The 23,857-nt window shown below is 33.2% G+C and overlaps 1 protein-coding gene across 4 annotated transcripts in view; it reads left to right on the forward strand.

Moving 5' to 3' along the window:
* The first annotated feature begins 356 nt into the window (after positions 1–356).
* Positions 357–23,857, forward strand: part of LOC145280217 (adenomatous polyposis coli protein-like) — a 306,855-nt gene continuing 283,354 nt past the window's right edge. The window contains exon 1 of one of the 4 annotated variants that reach the window (XM_080132000.1): positions 357–1,189. The gene's annotated coding sequence lies outside the window, so the exon portion shown is untranslated. The remainder of the gene's footprint in view (positions 1,190–23,857) is intronic. The other 3 variants (XM_080131999.1, XM_080132002.1, XM_080132001.1) reach the window with 3 other exon arrangements.

Consider the following 23,857-nt stretch of genomic DNA (forward strand, 5'->3'; position numbering starts at 1 on the left):
AGTTCTTTATTTATTTACAAAACCTTCCGTGACTATTTTAACTGCACATCCTTGTTCACGGCATACTTCCTTTTCCTGGTCCCCAAAATTTCCATTATTCCATTTTTTTTTAATCAAAGAAAGCGAGACATGCTATCTCCTCCTTTTTGTTTTCATCTTTACTTCTCTCTACCTTCCCTCCTACCCCTTCGTTACTTCCTATCTTTCTTCCTCACAGAAAATCAGACACTCTCTTCTCGTCTCTAATCCCTCTTTTTTTTATACACTACGTATTCTTATTTCCCCCTCTCTATAATTATTGTCGTTTACCTCCTCCCACTTTCTCCCCAGCTTGAAACAGCAGTTTTGAGAGTGACGTCACGTCAAATTCAAAATGGCTTCCACGGCAGCTTTTCCTTGATACACCGCTTCGTAGCTAACAAAAAAAGAAAAAAAAAGAGAACGTGTGAAGAAAACAGTTTTGCAACACGGAAAACAAAAACTAACAGGAGTATTTGTTTTTGTTTAACTTTCATTTTTAGTTTTTGAAGTAAAACGAGATATTTAAACAAGGGAAATATAATGGAGCTACATTTATTGATGCCGACATAAGCCAACATGCCTTAATTCTCCTGACCAACCCCCGCCTGTTTTCCACCGAGGAAGAAAAAGAATTATTTATTTTTCTGTAACAATTTACATGCGTTTATTTACTTCATATTAAATTACACCTTTTATTTTAAAAAATTAAATATTTTTACTAATAGTTTCTCCGTTTGATCTGACAAAAATATCTAAAAAGCAAAAAAGCTTGCAAATAAATGAATAAGAGTACTTCATTTCATACAAAATACAAGTGCTACTACTAAAAAAAAATGCAAAACTGTTACTGGTTGAACACGAGTTTAATACGTTAAAATTATTAACTTTAAAAGATCGATATTAACCACAATGTGATTTCAGTTCATTATTAATGGTCGCAGGTGATTTTTTTTTTTTTTTTTTTTTTTATGGAAGTTACAATCAGAGAAGACTGGATAAATAGTTTTTTTTTTACTTGAACTCGGACGAATTTATTAATTTTGTTGGGATTATTATTACCCGATTGGATTGCAGAACGGCTACATTCATCATTTTACATTGAATACAAAGCTCCAAGAAAAAAAAAATCGTTTGAACCAGGACAATATCTTTTTATAAATATCTTCAAGTAAGTAAATTTTTTTGTGCGTTTACAAATTATAATAATCCATGTTCCATTTTATTGATTTTGTTGGTGAGAAATGTTTATGGTGATCCCCTCCCCCCAAGTTACTTTCCTGAATGAATGAGTTCCCGCATTCATGGTCCGTTTCATCTGTAACGTTTTTTTTTTTTACCATTTCCCATAAAAAAGGGGTACTTATGCTGAATACGGACCATGCTGAAATAATAACGTTATTATTTAAGAAACCGATTCTTAACATGTGGAGAAGAGGGATTTTTGCAACTATTCTATACTTTCACCTAACAATTTAAACTAAAGATACCATGAAACTAATTTAAATTGAGCACAGTAAAAAATATTTTTTAAAAATCGTATTCAAATTGTCGAACGACTTAACCTTGTGTCTGAGTTTGTTTTTGGAGACTAGTTTATTTTGTTACACTTGTCAAGTAGTAAATAGTTCATTATATTATTTATGCTCCTAAAACATAAGGGAAACAATTTGTTCATGCGCCTCTGTCGTATAAACCTAGAAATCTACAATGCAAGCCCTACGTGTGTGCGTGCATGCACGAACAATTTCCATCATATTTTCCGGAGGTTGACGCGCACATATTAAAGATGAAGAGTACACATAGTTATCTTTATTGAATACGGATGAGTTAATGTTTTTTTTTTTTTTTTTTTAAATCATTTTCTATTGCAGAATTAGTATATTTTGTACTTATGCACTTTTGTTACTGTGCTGAAATAATGTTATTTAGAAAGCCATTCTTAACATGGGGGGTGTTTTGTAATTATTCTGAACGTTCACCAAACAATTTAATTATATATACATATAACTTGAATTTAACTTAAATATTATTTAAAAATAAATAGCACGGTAACGAAAGTGCATAAGGACCGTATGTTTAAATTAATACCCCCCCCCCCGGACTTAGGATTAGTGTTGGACTGTTGGGGTTAATAAGGGGCTATTTTTATTTTATTTTTTTTTTTTTAGGGGTTTTATTACTGTACACATAGATTCGAAAAAGTTGTCCAAAAACAAATATATAACAAATGTTATCAAAGGCAAGATAAGTTACTTTTCTACCTAACTGGATATATTTTTCGTGTTTTTATTCAATGTAACATGCTTATTCAGCTCGAAAAACATGCAGTGTTTACCGATGTATTGGAAAATTCAAGATGGCGCCTCACCCCCTCTTTAACACGGTAAGTTTGGGAAAAGGTGTTATAAATAAAAAAAACTAGACAAAATACTATTAAAAACCCGCCGAATATATGTCAACCTATGTCACGGTAACATATATTGAGCGAGTTTTTAACAGTATTTTATCCAGTTTCTTTTTTATTTATAACACGTTTTCCCAAACTTACCGTGTTAAAAAATATGAGTCAAACGCAAACGCCATCTTGAATTTTCCAATACATCGGTAAACACTATGGTTTTCGAGCTGAATAAACATGTTGCATTGAATAAAAACGCAAAAAATATATCCAGTTTGGTAGAAAAGTAACTTATCTTGCCTTTGATAACATTTATTTGTTATATATTTTTTTGACAACTTTTTCGAATCTGTGTACAGTAATACAAACCCCAAAAGTAATATTACGTACTAAATTGTCATGGCGAAAATAGTAATTTATCCAAAAATTACGAAAATCCATCGAGTAGAACAATTGCTATTATGTTTTAGCAAAAGTCTATCTCTTAAAGACCACAAACATTGCACGCCATAATCTAAATTTTGCGTTTCGAGTTATGGCTCTTGTGTGTGAACTCTTCATCGTCTACTTAATAACGTCTAAGAAAAATTCAATTTTACCCAATTTTCCTTAAAAATTGTAACTATAAATAACCTTCTACTCGATAAATATTCGTAATTGGTTAACTTTTACAGATAGGGTCCCGACTTCGGGACCCTATCCCTAAAAATTACACTCGTAATTTTTGGATATATTTTCGACATGACAAATAAGTTTTTTTTTTGGTATTATTATACAAACACCGTGACAGCGAATTAGTAAAATCTTTTACGTAGTATTCTGTTACGTTTCGGTGTGCTGAACACGAATCTGAAAACTGGGTTAGGGTTAGGGTACATTTTTTTCTACTAATTCGCTGTCACGGTATTTGTATAAATTTACCTTTTTTTTTTTTTTTTTTTTTTTTTTTTTTGCTTAAAACGACATTAAAAAAAACACCACCACTCGATCTGTCGATTCTATTTTAATAAGTACCGTTTTTTTTTGTTTTTTTTTTTCAACTACTTTAGTAAAATAGTTACCTCCCTTAAAACAATGGGTTAAGATTCCGAATAATCGGAATTTTAGATGAGGATTGATAATTTAGTACTTATGCAGAATACGGATCGTGCTGTTTTTAGATAATATTATTATTACTATTATTAAATTGTAAGGTGAAAGTACAGGATAAAAAAAAGGCGTCTTTCTCGTGTTAAGAATGTTTCTAAATAATCAGCACGATCCGTATTCTGCATAAATATTGGGGGGGGGGGGGACTCCGGCCGTGATATGTTTTCTTCAATCTTTTACCGCAAATTCCAATCGATTAAGAAATACATGTTCAGATTACCCCCTCCCTCCCGCAATATTATTTACTTTTCTTTTAATTTGTGGATATGCAGTGAATTGTAAATAATGCAACAAATTGGTAAAATAGTTGCTTTTGCTATACACTAAAAAGTTTACCATCATTTTTAGCTTTCATTTTTAGGTTCTAAACAGTTTAACTTTTATTTTCTATTCCCGTATTGACTGAACTTTAACTACGTTTGAAATGGCGACAAAAAGTTTCTTGTTCCCTTACGTTTTTGTTAAGGAATAAAAAAAAAAAAAATGTGAGGGGATAAAATGTTAGCAAATATCGACTGAATTACTTGAATCCCCGTTAGATACAAGATCGGGATACAAGGCATTATGGATTTGGACAAAATAACTTTTTAAAAATCATTTTATGTAATTACTAAATTGTTACTGGTTTAATGTTAAAATCTTAATAAATATATAAAAAATATCTATATAAAACATGTGACTTTTTTGTTGGTCAATGACAATGACTTCTGACTAGAAAATAGTACTTGTTAATATAGTCGACAGATTGATTTTTTGAAAAATGTATTGTTTTAAAAACAACAGTGCTTACTTGATTGTCATGTCGAAAATAGTAATATATTTAAAAATTACGGAAATTTATCTATCAGAACAACTGCTATTGTTTTTTTTGTTTTTTTTTTAAATCGCTATCGGCTAAAAGAAATCGTCAGCCATTACATTATTGAAAAGAAGGGAGATAAGTATCCCCTGTATTTGAAATCTTCGAGGTGTTTACATCTAGGGAAAATGTAAAAATTACTTTGGTGGTTATGCACTTTTGTTACCACGCTATTTTTAAAAAAAAAAAAATAGTATTTTTAAGTTTTACGATATTTTTTAAAATTGTTAAGTGAAAGTTGAGAAAAGTTAGAAAACAGCCTCCCCATCTTAAGAATGGCTTTCTAAATAATAGCGTTATTTCAGCACGGTAACAAAAATGCATAATTTTCTACTTGATGAATTTTCATAATTTTTTCATATATTACTATTTTCGACATGACAGTTAATTAAGTACTGTTATTTTGCTTAAAACAAAATCTGTCGTCTATCAACAAGCTTCGAAAATAATGCCCCCCCCCCCATCTTTTTTTTTTTTTTTTTTTGTGAAAGTGTGCTGGTTGACCACCGGAAGGCTTACCTTTAAGAATTTGGGATTAAATTGTTAGGTGACAGTACAAAATAGTTACAAAACACCCTCTCCTCCCCTTGTTATTTTAAATAATAGGTTTCTAAATTACTCCCCCCCCCCCAAAAAAAAAAACAGAATACGTTCGACAACAAATACCCAACTTTTTAAGGGTGGTCAACCAGCGCACTTTTACGCCCTCCCCCCCCCACTTGTTAAATTTGGTTTTAGGTTTTACCCGTTTGCAGAGCTAGAAAAAAAAAATAACTAATGTTAATTGATTTTTAGGAATCAAAATGTTTTTACTGATTTGTTATTCCTTGACTGTATTCTTAATGTTGAATTTGCTGTTGAACTGATTTTTGATGAATTAAGTTTAAAAAATCGAATACTTCATCGAATCGGAATTTTTCATTATTAAACTTAAATATTTGTAACGTTATAAATAACACAACAAAAATGTGCTTGAAAAGGTTGAATGGTAATCTTGTAAGTAAATCGGGGATCATTTTCTCATATCCCTTCGTTATGGATCGGTCCCTCTATATTTTGTACATTTACTCTTTATATATATATATACATATAATATATATATATATATATATATATATATATATATATGTGTGTGTGTGTGTGTATCGCCTTGATTAGTGTTGAATTATTTATGCAACATGTTTTTTAAACATAAAACCAACCAACGACCAATAAGCATTTTATTAACATTTTGTAGATCTCTTGAGTCGATGAATTATGTAGACCTTTCAATTATGAGAGGCAATGTAAAGTTGTTTGCGCGGGGTGTATATAGTAAAGCAAGGGTTGCGCAATGACTATCCCTTTTCGGAACCGGTATTGTTCGAGTCCAGTCAGTGGTAAAAACGAGTGGAAATAATGCCGGAATAAGGAATGAAAAATAAATCTTATTTCAGAGTTTTCCTTCTAGACTAGTTTTCAATAAAAATTCACAATTGGTGTACTTTGCTATTTATTTCATAAATGGAGAGAGGGTATATTGATTCATAAATTGCCTTGGTGAAAGTGATTAAGTAACCCCTCTGTGCCACAGGGGCCCTGTGGATCTCGAACTCTGCCAGTATGTGTTTGCAACGGTTATCAATGAATAGAGAATGGGATAGTAAAAAGAATCCAAAAGCTGCGATATTAAATGTCATAAAGTAAACATATTTTTTGTTTCGGACAAAAAAAAAAAAGTCAGTTATTAAATGTTGATTTAATTTTTTGCCCAACTACCACATGTCACCTCTTCTCTCGCCATAGTTGTTGCATATTGTTAATTGCGTTGTTAGTTTTACTCCCGAAAAAGAAAATGCCAGCCTCATGACATTCATCTTTTTTAATTTAAAATCCTTAATCGATAAAATGACTGAATATTTCAATAATAATTCTCTCACATCCTGAAAATTATATATATATAATTCTCTCACATCCTGAAAATTATATATATATATATATATATATATATATATATATATATATATGTATATACATGTTAAGTTGACGAGTCGATTTTTTTTAATGTCGTTTTAAGCAAAAAAAAACGTACTTAATTGTTATGTCGAAAATAGCAATATATCCAAAAGTTGCGAAAATTCATCGATATAGTTAAAAGTAATTTTTATGAAAACCTGAAATTGCATTTTTCTTAGACGTTATAAAGTTAGTTCATACATAAAGGACATAACTCGGAAAGAAAATTTTAAATGGTGTTCTTATGGCCTACAATATTTGTTGACTTGAATTTTCCAATACATCGGTAAACACTGTATGGTTTTCGAACTGAATAAACATGTTACATTGAATAAAAACACAAAAATATATCCAGTTTGGCAGAAAAGTAACTTATCTTGCTTTTGATAACATTTATTTGTTATATATTTGTTTTTTGACAACTTTTTCGAATCTATGTGTACAGTAATACAAACCCATTATTTTTATTATTATTTTGTTCGTTCAGACAAATTTGTAAATTTTGTTTGCAACAAAATTTCTTTTAAATGGTGATTTGTTTGTTTGCTTTTTTTTTTTTTTTTTAATTTATTTATATATTTACTAAGATTTCTTGAAATTGCCATCAGCAGTTTCAAGACTGATGGGGAAACTAGAGCTGAATGTTTGCGATAATTACTTTCGTTTTCACACCATTATAAACAATAGTAGTAAATTAAATTTCACTTGATTTCTTGTTTAACTACCTTTCCAGTCATTATAAATGAAAATTCCAAGACATTTTTGTTTAGTTGATAGCTACTACTTTGTTTACTACTAGTGATTGCTTGTTAAATTGTACTTCAATAAATTTTTTCTCGTGTTTATTCGTTGGAACAGTGGAACAACACTGGAACACGAATTTGTATAGAATTTTAAAAAATAAATATGCTATGAGTCTTTATTGTAGAAACATTTTTATTTATTCATAACGGAGTACAGATACACGATATCCTTTTAAATATCCATTATTCTCCCTCATTTTAACATACAATTGTAGTACGGTTAACATAGGTGCTTATGCAGTTTACTGTGCTATTTTATTTTATTTTTTATTTTTATTTTTTTTATAGGATTTTCAAGTTACATTCAATTTTTATGGTATATTTTGTTTATGAAATTGTTAGGTGAAAAGTGCAGAATTATTTCAGCAAACGACACAAGTATCTTGCAATAAATTCAAATATAAAAATGTAGCGAGTTTTATATGAGGATTGGTAATTTGATACTTGATAATTTAAGTGCTTACGGATCGTGCTATATATATATATATATATATATATATATATATATATATATAAAATATGATATAATATAAATATATATAAAATTGTTAGATGAAAGTACAGAAGTTAACACGCTCTCATTGTTAAGAATGGGTTTCTAAATAACTTCATCATAGGCCTCTGTATAAGTTAACATATTTTGATTGTTCGGGCTACTATTCACATTTTGGATGTCAAGATGCATATGAAGATTGGAGGTTACATCGGGCGAAACGTTGTGAGAATGACATCCAAGATGAGCCGAATAATCCAAATAACAGAAGAAATGGTCATTTTTATTTTATTTATTTTATTTTTTTTTACTGATTTGCTTTCTTAATTACATGTGACTAAAATCCATTTAAACAAATGTTCTCAGTAATTTTATTATTTTTTTGATACTGCCAATGATTTCATGTAAAATATTTTCCCATGATATGTCCGTGTGAAAGATCTTTGGGTAAATTTTTACGACGTATCAGCGTATTATAAGCGCACCAACCACCTCATGTTAAGAACAGCTTTCGGAATAACCCCCCCCTCGACCTGCCCATGTTAAGAACGGCTTTCGAGGTTGGGGGCATGTTTATTCAGAAAGTCATTCTTAACATGGGGTGGTTGGTGTGTTTCTGCTGTACGTCGTAAAAATCCGATTCTCTTAGCCATTTTTTTTATGTGTTTAAAAGGGTTCTAAGCTTTTTTACGAATTTTAGAAATATTAGCTAACAATAAAATGTCTTGTCATTCATTGACTATAAATGACAAACGTAATTTGATTCTCCGGTTTTCGTAAATTGCCTGGTTAAATCCATTAAAACTTCAAACTAGTTTAACAAAACGGTAACGGCCATTAATTTTGTGCTGAAAGATTGTCGACATCTGACATAACTTATGGATAATAAATTACGAGAAGGAAGCTGTGGTATGTTGTATGGAATAAACCCATTATATTTTTAACTTGAAATCTTATTTTCTAGTAGCATAGAATTTGCTTCCACCATTTTTATTTTAGGTAAACCATTTTTCCTATTCCTCATCTATTATTTTTTATTTTTAACTACAAAAGAAATGCCCCTCTATATACAATGTACATAAAAGACACAGATGCATAAAGAGGGGAGGGGATTACTAAAACTCGTGATGCAAACTTCCTCGGGTCAGTTACTCGTTATTAATCGTAACTATAAAAGTGTATTATCTGTTCATGTCTGATCCATTCTGGCACAGGAGTCTGACTTGCTGAGGACCCAAACCTGAGATCGGAAAGACGATCCTGCTTAATCATATAGACCAACCAGGATGACTGAACAAAAAAGGGAGAGGTAACATTTTTTGCAAGAGGGCTGTGTGATTTGCTGCATAAGGCACTATTTTGGGGGAATGTTGTCGTGGTGAATTTTGTACCTGTTCAGAGTGCACTTTATTTTTGGGATCTGCATTTCACCCTCTCCCTCCCTACTGACTTCATGTCTAACTTTGCTGCAATTGGAAGCTGATGAATAATTTGATGAAAACAATCATCCCTCTTTTAAACGCTTCTCTATGAGAGAGTGAGAGTACCGAAATTGCACTATCCTCTTATTTCACAGCTATCTCTTATGTCGAAATTACTCACCTGTCGGCTAATAGTATTCTTGCTACTAGTCTGCTCCCATTTTTTTTTTTTTTTTCGTTGTGCCTATTTATTTGTGAACTGATTATTGTGTTACATACTATTTAAGATATGACCCCCCCCCCCAAAAAAAAAATACAATTCTTAAATTTCATTATTTTATCTTTTTTAAACTCGAATTTATTTTCCCGGTGACTTTAACCTAAATTGCAAGATACAATTGATATTACTTGTCCAGAATTCCCTCTATGTTAAAAAAAGAAAGAAAAAAATTGTATTATATATGTATCCGTGACAAAACGAAAATATATTCCAAAACTCACGTAAATTGATCAAGTAGTTTTATTTTTATAATGAATACATTTTTAATCGATTAATGAGAATTCGTAGACATTACAACAAAAATCTTGAATTATTGTTGAGTTATCTCCCTTCAAGATGGCGACGCGAAACAGTCTTCCTTCTTACAAAATTTTATTTTTCTTAGTTAAAGATAGAATTACTTCATCAATTTACGTGAATTTTGAAATATGATATTTAGTTTTTTGTTTTTTTTTTCAAGATTACGGACACCGTAGTTTCTTTATTTTTATTAAAAAATTGTCTCCGTCATGAAGGATTTCTTCTTCACTGACTAAGGACAGAAAATGTGAAGTGTTGTATCAGAACAGATACTACACTGTTCCTATTTAAAAGGCCAAGTGTGCTTTTTCCCTCATTAATAGACACAAATTGCTTCCTGCCTATTGATCATATTCTGTTCCAGAATGAAATTCACGTCTGCAAAATTCTTTATCTATCGGTCCTGAATATGACCTTAAACTATATCCAGTGGTGAGGCCCCAGCTCGCAGGCTTTGGGGAGTGTGGAGCCACCCTTTAATTGTCATTGCTCCTAGGTCCACACAGACCCGGAGTGGTGATACCTGTTAGGGTCCCAACTATGGGTTAAATAGAAACCAACTTGAAAACGACAAATATATTCTATTAAAAATGTTTCCTTTAAAATCTTTGGATTCGGCATTAACCTGAAAAGGGTTGATATGCCGTAAAACAACCAACCTTTATCTATCTCTAACCCCTGCTCCGTGATGGTGTTTTCCTTACTACAGTGTGCATATGCATGAGTTCCAATAGTTTGTCACAAAATTGTAATGAAACTGAATTTATTGGAATTTGCATCGATTATTTATTCTTCCTTTAAAAAGTTTAGAGAGAGAGAGAGAGAGAGAGAGAGAGAGAGAGAGAGAGAGAGAGAGAGAGAGAGAGAGAGAGAGAATTTCCAGTTACTAACAAGCGCAATGTTGTGAATGTTATTTTAATTAAACCAGCTTTATTTCTAATTACTTATAATTTAATTATTTTGTCTAAAATATTTGCAGTATATTATTTCTCTTAATAGATTCATATTTTAAAATAATGAACTTGGATTTCTGAAAGAGCACACAACCATTTCGATGAAATGGTTTCATGCAACTAATTTCATTAAAATTTTTGAATTCGAAAAGTTATGTTTCATTAAGAATAATATTTGCTTATTTTTTTGGCTGCATGCAATTCTAACAATTATTAGAATTGTTTTATTATTTGTCAATGTTTAAAAAAATTGTTTAGGTCGACACATACTTTAAATTGCGTTTTATTTTGTTATTTTTTAATGCTTAATTGTAATGTTTCTTGTAGAATATTGAAAAAAAAAAAGTGTTTTAAATAAAAGTTTAGCACAAGTGCACTTTAGCTGACCGGAAGTGGTTTTTTGTTTTCATTTTTGGAAGAGAAAAAAGAGGAGATAATCCAAAATTTCATAAAATTTCATAAAACTTTGTTTTTTAAAGAAATTTAAATAAAAAAAAAATTCATTCAACTTTTTCCAAAACAAATTATCAAAAAAACCTACAAACATTTAAAAATATTCTAATTTGACAATTGTATTTTACATCTAAATATTTTCTTAAAAAAGCTTGTATAAAAATAAATAATATGCTAAAACTTAATGTTATATTTTATTTGTGCATTTTAAAAAATTATATCAAAGTTATTTTTAGTTATAAAACAAAAAGTTTGAAATATTATTACTTATAAAGTAAATTTTTTAAATTAAATTAATGATTCAATTATTTTTTTTTGTTTTTACATAGGTATCACCACTTATCCAGGCCAAGAGGCCACTTGAGGAAAAGGGTTAAAGAGTGTACAGTAGAAATTGGACAATATAGTAATCGTTAGTAATGGAATTTCGGTAAATTTGTAAACCTATATGGAACGGCTCATCAAAAACTTGTTTACGTTTGCCTTGATAACAACCATATTGTAGTCAGCTGGAAAGCAGGAAAACGGAAGACAATTCCATAGGCGTGCAGTTGTAAGAACGAAGCTTTGTTCATGGGATTTACGTTTAGGTTTAGTCACAGATAAAGAGTGGGGGTAATTATTGATAGTGTTTTCTGCTAGATGGGTGTTTCTTGTGAAAGTTTGGCGAGGGAGGGACCATAGATTGGAGCAAATTTGCAACATCTCTTCTGTGAGAAAGAGGTTGCAGGGAAGAGAAAAGGACATCCCCTACGAGGCTACGAAGTCTATTTTGAACTTTATCAAGGCAGGATAAGTCCTTTCTAGCAACTCCTGCCCAGATGTGGCAACAGTACTCCATCCTTGGACGTACCTGGCTCTTATATAGATAGAGAATTGCATCAGAAGTGAGATATCTACTGGATCGATAGAAGGATCCCAGCATTTTTCCAGCGGCTTTGGCAACGGATTTAATGTATGTTTTCCATTTAAGATCAGGAGTAAAGGTCAAGCCCAGAAGCTTGTCAAAACATGAGGCCTCCCCAAGATGAGAGCCATTCATTTCAATTGATGCCAAATGGGGATCAGAGCGTTGATGTAAAGATAAAAGCTTATTTTTCGATGCATTAAAAGTAACAAGCCACCTCTTTCCCCATTGTACCACTTGGTCAAGATGAGAGGAGAGAGAATTGGAGAGAACTTAGTCGTTTACGGTCTTAGATGTGTTACCATAGATAGTAGTGTCATCAGCATAAATGTCTATGAATGATGTAAGGATGTGATTTGGAAGATCATTAATGTAGATCAGGAAGAGAGTTGGGCCCAGGTTGGACCCCTGAGGGACTCCAACATTAATACTGTGAGCTTCTGATTTCTGCCCATTAACCACTATTCTTATGAACTTATCAGAGAGAAATGATTTAATAATTGAGAAGACATTTCCAGCTATATCGTAGCTGGAGATCTTGTGAAGTAAACCTTTATACCATACTCTATCAAAGGCCTTTGATATGTCAAGAGCAATTACCCTAGAAAGGTAGCCTCCATCGAGAGATTCGCTAATCCTATGAGATATAACTGTAATTCAATGAAATCAAAAATACTTCTGGTTATCTAAAATTACTTATGCCAAAATAGTAAAACATTTTCATTCAATAAAAAATCATTTTGATTTTAGAAACTTTTCAATCCTACACTTTAAGGATTTTTAAAATTTTCTGACCCTTCATTTCCACTTGAAATTTGCTTAATTTAGTAACAAACATTGTTATTTTAATATATTAAATTTGCTGTTGCTGTAGTCATTATTTTATTCAGTTTAATATCGGTTTTACATGCTGGCATGTGTTAGACAGCTTTTAGAAATTGCTTTTCAAGCTAACCTTTCTCTGGCCAGGTCTGTGTTTACCCCCTTTCTCTCAAATCTGTCCTCATCATTTCTTCCCATATTTTCCTTAGCATTCTCCTACCATTTGATCCTACTAACATAGAACTACTCTTCTGTGTTGAGTAACTCCAGTACTTTCATTTATTCTTTCAATGTGACCAAACCAACCAAGTCTCCTGTTCTGCACACATCTCTTTATACTGTCTCTGTCTAGATTTAATCTTCCTTTGAGGTCATCAGATCCATGACTCTCATTACACATCCAAGATATCATTCTCATATAATTTCTCTCTAGATTGACAGTAAAAATGTCAACAAGTGTGTATATGTATGTGTATCGTTGGCACTGCGGTGCTAGTTCATCCGCCAAGAGCATCGTTGACCAGGGTTGGATTTTTGTGACCCTAAATAGGGGGCTAGTGGGTACTACACCTTGCACAAGGGTGACCCAGCACTGCAACGACTAAGGGGTAGTGAGATTCTCCCCCAAACTCTGGAGCTCCCGCACCAGGGCCTCGTTGCCGATGTAGTTTTATGTCATACCCAGGAAGAGTTTGGAGAAGTGTGGTATCAGGAGCAGCCGATGCCGTTAGAGATCAAAGCATTGCTGCTTGAGAAGCAAAAAGAGCATGAATACGGGCGCCACTACCCAGATTTCCTGCCATCAGGTTTCACATATGCGGCCGGGGTTTCAGAGCTCCGATCAGACTTACATCGCATCTTCGACACGGACATTAACTGACCTCCGCTTCATCGTCGAAATCGATGGACTGCCCAAGAGATATAGGGTGTGAAAAAATGTACTCACATTTGGAATGATGATAAAATTTTGTATTTATAAACATAGATTAAAATAGAATAACTTCAAATACAGAAGACAAATCTAATTGAAGAATCATGTTTGCAAATGTTCAAATTGATGACCATTATTGTTAAGACAATGCTTACAACAAAATGTGAGTATATTTTTTAAGAATGCCACCACTAGCACTTTTTTATTACTTGACCTCATATTTTAAATGATTTTTTTTTCTTTCTTTTGAGACAAAAATCCCTCTAGGAATTTTTATCCTTGGACCCAAAATCAATGAAAATTAGATAATTCCTGTAACGATCTTGTCCCTGTTGATTGTGGTATGATGCTAGTGATGTTCAGTTTTAGAAGGTCCACCCTCCCAGACTTTGCCTTCTTCCTAGTTTATTGCTAATCGCTTGAGGCGCCTTTACAGGGAATATCAATGAGATTGCCGAGGCACTTTTTGCAGGTTGTAGTGCCTCTTCCTCGGGTGTGCTGACTTCTCAATTTCATTTTCCAACCCTAGTGTAAAAGTTCTTGCAGTGGAAGAGAACTAAAAACCTTCTTTCAAGGCACAAATTATAAATAAAACTATATTTTGATTTTTTTTTTTTTTTTCCAAAGATCTAACAATATATTCCCATTTTGGCAACACAGAGTGAATGCCCACTAGTAATGTTGATAATTACTGCTGTTTTTTATGGTTATTACAAGGCGTCATTTCAGAGAAAGAAAACCCAACCTCTGATTATAGTGCATTCTAAGAATCTAATGATACACCATATTCCAGATGATTACAGCCTGTGCATGGTGAAGTGCCTCACATTTCACCTTCTTATATAATGTATTATCTAGGCAGCTAGTTAGGAATGCATTCACAATAAGTTGAAATTTAAAACATTGTATTTGTAAACCTAATTTTTCAAACTTTTGTGAATGTTGCAAAATCTTTTTTTCTTTTTTTTTTTAATGTCAGGTTTTGGCCTTTGCATCCTACAAAGTTGAGGAGAAAAGGCAAAGTATAAAAACGTGATTTTGTTTAATAACACTAATTATTCCACTAATCTCTTTACTCCTGCATAATCCTGCACATATACAACTTGATAATTTGCTGCTATTAGATCTTTTTTTTTTTTTGTGTGTGTGTGTGTGTGTATATATATATATATATATATACACACACATACACAAAAAGAAAATAAATGCTGCATAGGAGTAATCTTTCTTCTAATATATAAAATTAAGTCTGTTAGATTTTCTAAGTTATACTGTAAGAAGTTTCTTTCCCACATGCCCAATTTTCTCCTTGCAGATTGCAAATGAAATTCCACAAACAAATCCATACCTTTAAAACTCAAATTTTATTCACAATGTATCAGAAATGAAAGTTCTTTGGTCACAGTAAGTCCTTTGCAAAAACAGTGGCTGAATTTGCTATCCATACGCATGGAGCCTTTAGTTTGATTCCTCTGTGGGAATGTTAGTTCGGGTTTCCTTTTAGAAGGATCCATGTTGTACATGGTGAACACGGTGTGAATGTTGGTGCCCAATACGGCATATTTTGGGACCTCGTGGTCTCTGGAAGAAATAGGAATAAATTCCTATAATCAAATATATCATGCCGAACACAGAATAAGTTCAGTAATTATGTTGTGTCTGTATTTACAAAAATGTCCTTCGTTCACCCACTGGTGTCCAAGAAGGTAAAATCCTGGCACTCTAGACAGAGCACCGCTGTTGTGAGTCTGCTGTTTCCCGTGTTCATTCTCAGACTGAAAAAATAATACATGAATACAAATTGGTGCCAAGACAAGATTTGGCGCATTCAAATTAAACCAATGACAGACCGACTTACAAAGCATGTAGGTGGCCAAAAACAATATGGTGGTTGTACGTGGAAAATTTCTCACAATACATAAATAGCAATGTATCTCAAATCGATGTTTGATTCTGCCTAGTCAATTTTCATTTATTGTATTATGTTCTTTGCTTCAGCTTAAAAAAATAAATTATTCTAACGTGCAAAGTTGGTGAATTGGAGACAATTTTAAATTATGATCTATAAGTAAAAATCAGCTTATATTATTAATAAAGAAATTGTTGAAATTAGCATAATCATGTTGGCACACCGGATCATGTTAGATTACTCAAGTTAAACAACGTTAAGCCTGGTCAATACCAGATGGGTGACTATTTGGATATTTTAAGCACTATATGCATGAGGACGTTGGCACCTCTCCACAAAAACAACGCAGTCATCCCCCCTTAACTGGCATATATATGCGACTGGTAACCAGGTGTGAATTTGATATCCTCTAGACACTTCTTTCTTCAGGGAAAGTCAGTTCAACCTGCCTAGGTTGAATACCGCTTGTGGGAGGGGGTATTTTAGCTATCACATAAACAATTATAAATTTTATGTTTATTCATAATATATCATAAGAAATAATGGTATATTTATTTCTCACAATTATTTGGCTAATATAATAGTAAATATTTTTATCTTTTTAAGACCCTTATTTAAGTTCAAAGTATAACTTAGGCAGATAAATCCCTTTTAAACTTCAAGTTAAAAATAGTTATCCTCCTTACATGAGCATCTTTATTTTAATAAGATATGTGACTTACACATTATTAAAAACTAGAATAGTATTGCTAAATATTAAGCAATGCTGAAATCATGTAAATAAGAGATAGGGTCTATTATGAAATCACAATGTATTTTGAGTGTAAAATCCTTTCATTTTCTACTTATTGTATTAACATAATTATCAACCAATGCCATAGTCAAAAAATGATATAATCTAAAACTCACTATGCCTGTCTGTCTCGGTTATACCAGCCTTCCTTGAACAGAGGAATTTACACTGATTAGCACTATAAATAGCGCTAGTAATTCCAACACCGGTGAGAGAGATGCGACTGTAATTCAACTGCTAGCCGAGTGCCCAGCAGATATACACGCTTTCCTATCTTTGTACATTATTGTTAATACACTTGTTCCTTAACCGAACCTTGACTTGAATGTTCGTGTTTTCACTGTTGTTCCACGACACAACAGTCTCCATTGTTTTTTCAAACTGTATTTTCTCTGAGAAGCAAGATCGCAGAGCGACGGGTCAAATGATTGCATTTTTTTTTTTGTGGGCTATATTTTTTTGTATGGATCTTTAGCTGGTTAACTGCTAAGGGATCAAAATTGAAAGAAATTGAAATTTGACAGACATGAGTTGATTTAGTTCTTTTGTATGTATGCGCAAATATATATTTATACATAAATGTTATTTCATTATTTTACCTATTTCATATCCAACTGACGATAGCTCAAACAGTAATATCTAAGGCTGCAGCGCTATGTTTTGGTTTCAATTTTAGCTGATGGTACTCAAGACCATTTTTTCTTTTTTCTTTTTTGCAATCACTACTATATATTGGGTACAATATATTAATCAATAGAAAATACAAAATCTGCATAAATTAAAATATCATTGAAGTGTATTTTCTGACTGCGCAACACCGGGCGCCATTAATAGTATTACATCCACTGGTCATGGATAGTCTAATATATATTAATAATTGGGTGTTATTAGCAAAAGTGAAACCTTATACTCAGAATGTATGAATCTGAAAATGTGGGTTTAGCTAGAAGCTAGATCATTATTAATTTATAAATTACTTTCAATTCACAAGCTTTGTTAAGACGATTTTTTTTTTTTTTTCAAAGGAATCACCACTTATCTAGGCCCGGAGGCCACTTGAGGATAAGGATTCTTGCATAACTAAAATTAAAGTCTTATTACTTGTATTTTATTTTAGCAAAGTCACTGTCACGTCGTGAATGGTTAGCAAAAAAAAAAAATTTGTGTTGGCATTAAAAAAATGTTTGTTAAATATATGAAGAAACATTTCGGGTTAAAATATATTGAGGAATACACATTTATTTTGTATTGAGAAATATACACTTTACATATGTAAATATTAGGTAAAGAATAACAAGTTATCCAATATGGCCTAAATGAGACGGCCATATTGGATAACTTTACCTAATGTATTGATAGTTAAAGTGCGTACCTCCTAATACAAAATGTGTATTTCTCAATAGATTTTAACTCAAAATATATCCTTATATAATAATATTCAACAAGAAAAATTCAGTACCTACACAGAATTTTTTTTTTTTCTCGCTCGCAATACATTTACGTTGTTGATTCAGTTTTACTTTCTGGCTTTCGAGCCAAGATCACAGTGTAGTATCTGTTCTCATGCTACATTTCATCTTTTCTATTCTCGATCGGTGGAGGAGAAATCCTTCATAACTGAGACAATTTTAATTTTTGTTCCTATCTAGAGCGCCCCTTTTTGGGAAGTTGGATTTTCCTCACATTAAAAACCAGCCTTGTGTCTAACTCTGCCCTCGTGGGGAGGGCAAGTAAATACAAACATAATTGTGTTGTGATTTTATTCTTATGAATAATGTAGATGGACATTAAGAAATAATCGAATGAATCAACATATTGAAAACGTTTTGAATTTTTTAGATTAGGATTGTGCTGTTATTTGGATTCTTTAGACTACAGTTTTCATATTGTGTTGTTTGCATGTTTTGATTTATTTAATCTCCAACCATTTTCATGTGTATCTGAAAAAAAATACAAGTGTATACAGTTATAATATGAAGTAATAAATAGTAAGATTTAAATCCAGAAACAAAATAGATTTAAGGTTCCCATAAATCGTATTAGAATTGTTTGCAGGATAGAATACTAGGTAAAATTTATATAAAAGACAAAACGGCCGTGCGTGTTTTTGTATGTCCAGCAAAGGCTTTTTTCGACGGAGTTCAAGGGGCGGGGGTTGTACTATGTTTTTACAACTTTTTATATACTCCCTAAATTATAATTTCTATGGTTTGTGAAGGGAGGTCATCTCTGCATTTATTTTGAGCGAGTTTTTAAAAACCTGGTTTCCAGTGTTTGTTTGTCTGTCTTATATATATAAAGCAAAACTGAATTGAAACAAAAGCGATTCGCTGGCCTTCGTGGCCAGTACGTCTTGAAGGCAAGCAGCTTTGATCACTGTGGGGAATACCCTTCATATCAGACAATTTAAAAAAAAATTTTTTTTTTTTTTATTACATTTTCACCCCAAACAAGGCACATTGCCACTTTGTTGTAGGGGGCTACTATCGGGGACATAGGCATCAGGGGTACTGTGTAGGGAGTTGGGCAGCAAGCTGTCAGTTTACGTTACACTTGAACTTCTGCATATCAGTACAGTTGGAAGCAAGGACCCGGAAGGGAATTCCAAAGTCTGGCTGTCCTGGGGAAGAAACTACTGGAGTAGAAGGCTCTCTTACATCCAGGGATCTCTACTGTGTAGGGGTGGGATTTAGCTGCTTGTCGGATTTGTCAGGTATTTACGTCGGGGTGGGCACAAGTGCTTGCAGTTCGTCAGAGCATTCACCGTTAAAGTACTTGTAGAACAGGCAGAGGGATGCAATGTTTCGTCGATGGGACAGAGGCTGAAGTTTAGATGACAGTTCAGGACCTATCAGATTGGTGACTCTCTTTTGAACCTTATCTAGGAGCGAGAGACTAGTGACAGATGCACCAGCCCAAATATGACAACAATACTCCATACGTGGCCGAATGGTGGCCTTATAGAGGTATAGGATACTTGCGGGCGTTAGTATCTTTCTAGCATAGTAGAGAGAACCCACCTTCTTTGCAGCGGTCCTGGCGATACTCTCAATGTAATTGTTCCAACTTTTGTTTCCTGTGAGTGTTAGGCTGAGGAGTTTAAAAGATGTACTTTCAGATAAAGAGTCATTGGCCAATGCTATAGATATAGAGAAGGTTTCTTGTAATTATTGAAGGAAACGAGTTTAGTCCTGGCAGCATTGAATGTGACCATCCATTTATGTCCCCATTCCACTACAGATCGGAGGTCATCTTCTAGTGTTTCTGCCATTTCTTTAGATATGTGTTCATTTGTTTTCCTGTCGTGTCTGTTATAGAGCATGGTGTCGTCAGCATATATACCCATCTCACAAACAATGTTGTCAAGGAGGTCATTTATGAATATTAGGAATAACAGAGGTCCAAGGATAGACCCCTGAGGCACTCCCGCATTTATATCATATTGTTTAGATGTACGACCGTCAAGGACAACCTGGATTTTTCTCTTATCTAAGAAGGATTTAATTATGTTATGTATTCTTCCAATGATACCATCTGATTTTCCTGAGAAGACCTTCATGCTATACCCTGTCAAAAGCCTTAGATATATCTAGAGCTACTGCTCTACTCTCCCCCGCTTTGTCCAGTGACTGGTATATATGTTCTGAGATTACAGTGAGGATGTCTGCTGTGGAACGGGCTTGCCTAAATCCATATTGTTGGTCAGTCAGAATTTTAGCATCTGTAAGCTAGAGCTTGGTTAATTGCTATTCATTAAGACACTGCCAGAGCTTGCCCGCTTGTGGGGGAGCTGGTTTCCCCCAACATCGTGGGGAAACAAATACGTCAGAAAGCTAAAAGCTTAACTGGCTTACAGTCAAACTTAAGTTGGTGATTTCATTTCTTCGTCTGCGTGAACTCATTCACTTAACTTTCACTTTCTGCACGCCAACTTTTTGATCGCTAAATTAGAATGCCATTCACTTCTTGTCGCGTCATGACCTAGCAGTAAAATGTCACGTTTTCTTTCACTTTCTTTTCCGCTTTTGTGTCAAGGCTTCAGGTTCGAGCCTGCCTGCCTACTACAAGTTTTTGTTTTTCTCAACACGCACCTCCAAACACCCAGGCAACGCCGGGCACCCCCGCTAGTTTAATTATAAGATTTACATTCTTTTGAAGATTGAAGGTTCAATCCTCAGTACAGATGACCCAAAAAATCAATTGCAAATTAGGACTTCTTCCTAATCATATCTGACAGAACGAGAGCATGCTACCTCCATGGATTAAAGGGTTCCGTTTGAAACTCCGTGCAATTTTCCAGGTTCTACAAGATAAACCCGAAGAATGTCAGGTTACATTGACCAATAAATTGTGCAAATAACACTCAAGATGAGAACAGTAGTCGAAAGACTCCAAATAATATGAATATTGAGAGGAATCAAGAGAACTATATATATATAGCTAAGTAAGAGATGGGTGACTTATTCAGTTAATTACAAATTACGATTAATTAACAATCAAAACTTTTGAAACCACTCAAACACAGGACTAACTAACTATATACCTCCACACAAAATACCTGTTTAAATATACTAAATATATATGAGAGAGAGAGAGAGGTAAAAAAGGAACAAACCAAGTTGTGTTCATCAATGTTCCGTCTAATCGCAGTAAAGACAAAACGTTGATGAACATATAATTTGGTTTGTTCCTTTTTTTTTTTTATCTTTATTTCTAATATTCTCGTCATATCACTCAATCAATCAATAAGGGTTTTACCACTCAATGAGGAACCCTTCCTTGGACTTTAGCCATCTAACTCTGTCCCGAGCTATCCACTGCCATGTGGGACCCATGTGTTGTATCAGGTCGTCCCTCCATTTCATTCTTGGTCTTCCCTTTGCCCTCTTATATTCACGAGGTGTCCATTCCGTTGTCCTGATAGACCATCTGTTGTCATGTTGTCTGGCTACATGCCCTGCTCATTTGTGTTTGGATGTTTTGGTGGCAGTATTGATGTCAATAAGTCTTGTTTTGCTTGTCTTTCTGTCTTATTGAGTCATGCCTAACATTATTCTCTCCATCTTCCTCTGCCAAGGTTTCACTTTGGCGAGTTGTCAGGGTGCATGTTTCACTACTATAAATCATGACAGGTAGTACCTATTCATTGAAGATCTTCCCTGTAATTGACATATTTGCTTTTCGTCATATATGTATATAATTAAATCTCTGAAACAGTGTTTCATGGTAAACAACTGATGATACCTTTAAGAACATTGGTACTATTGTTTGTTTATGTAAATAAAACTTTTCAGTGATATGAGGAAATGGAAATTCTGAATTAAATCATGTAGTACATATAAAATTTTAAAGTTTTTTTTTTTTTTTTTTTTTTTTTTTTTTAAATCCATGGATTTTCAATGAATGGCTCATTTCATCAGAGGAAATGTTATAAGCAAAATAGATGTGAGTAATTATAAATTTTGCTTATTAGCAGATAAATTGAAAGTTAAATTTAAAATGATAGTATGAAAAGGATATTCCATGGTTGAGTGAATAAGGATACAGGAATAGTTGTAAAATCCAAAACAGTTAATACTGGCATACTCTTGAATGTGTGGAGGACAAGATGGTCTTATGTAATTGATGATCCAATCCTCCATGTTGTTTAATGAATTGAATGGTAGGTGATCGAGAAACGAAAGATCGCATAATAAAGAGACGAAACATACCAACATACGATAGTGAAAGAATGTAGATTTATTTACATAAAAATGAGAAAGAATAAAGATATAGATTGTAAGAGTTCATTGAGAAGAAAGTAACGTTACTTGCGGTTAGTATTTGATGATAGGCTGATAGGTTAGTCAGGAGCGCTGGTTGAGTGGCCATGCCAACCAGGAGTACGATATTGTCACATCTGAACTCTTGACAAGTTCAGCGGAAAAGAGAAAGAAGTCTATAAAACAGGAAGTGATGTATGGCCAGGCATGTGTCACCAGAGTTAAAGGGCGATAATCGAGTTTATCTTAGGAGTACCGTTATGTGTCTGTGTGTCCGTTGGCTGAGAATTTCAATTCCCACAAATGCATATTTTTAATGCATATTTAATGTATATAATGAAAAAAAAAACCTTTGGAGAAACAAACATTAATTAACAGCTTTAGTATAAGAAGATAATATATGAAATAAACTAAAAAAAAACAAAACATTTTAAGGCTAATAAATTTATTTCAACCAACACAGCAGCATCTTCAGACTTATCTCGAATTAAATAAGGTAATGGCTAATAGCATGATTATTATAATAAATTTTTATATGCAATCTGTTGTAAACCTTCGGTGTTTTGGTCCGGGGGGAGGGAGGGGGGGGGCTGCGCTTCTTTTATTATATACAAAATAAATAAACTCTTGATAGACGTTTATAATATTCTGTTTCAAGTATGCATATGTTCAGGCTAAAATTAAAAGCAATTATTTTCGTGTAGAAACATTTTTTTTTGTTTCTTGAATTGAGTATCTATGTTAGCGTTCTGTTGCAGTCACAAAGTGCTTCCAGTCTGTTGTCTGTCTGCTAAAATAAGACTAACGAAAATTATCTGAAGCAGAAAAGATTTATCTTATGCTTTGAAACTTAAACTCTACAATGCACTTGTCGTTATAATAGGTACTGAAACTTGAACGTTAAAGGCAGAGAATGAACACAGCCTATCTGTATTTGAAAACGACTGTTTGAGGACCGTTGTCAGTAAAACCCATCTGGATTCCCTTAGGGTAACTTAAATTAAAGAAACCTTTTAATTTTTGAAATGACATCATCAAGATTATCAACAAAAGAAGAATGAATTATTTTGGCTACGTCATCAGAAGCGGTCCGGACAACTATCTCCATACCATCTATTCAAGAAAGAATTTTCTGGTAAAAGGTTTCCAAAATGCTAGACTGATTAGATCTGCAGTGTAGAGCTTCCTTTGTTAACCGTGGAAAGATGGACAAGACGCTGAAGAAATTGGAAGTATTGTGTATCCATGAAGTGTACAGACATCCCTTGACGATCTCTATTATATGAAAGGAACTTTGTATATGTGAGTTCCTTATCGACTACCAAATGACTGGGCTGATATTTACGAAATTTCACACAAATGTACTTTATATATCTGACAGTGTTCTTAGATAGGTTTTGTATTGGAATGACCTTGATAAGGATCAATAGTCACTAATAAAAAAAATCTGATGAAGACCAAAATTAACACCCTTATAAAGTCTAACATCACAAGTGCATTTGAGAAGTTTTATTACCATGCAAGGCAAAGGGCCAGGCATATAAAATCAACAGTAGGTTCTTTGATACGACAGAGGCGCATTCTAAATGAATGTTTTTGTTTAGAACA

Source organism: Euprymna scolopes, chromosome 7 (genome assembly GCF_053919585.1).
Source record: "Euprymna scolopes isolate OS-2025 chromosome 7, ASM5391958v1, whole genome shotgun sequence".
Lineage (NCBI taxonomy): Eukaryota > Metazoa > Mollusca > Cephalopoda > Sepiida > Sepiolidae > Euprymna > Euprymna scolopes.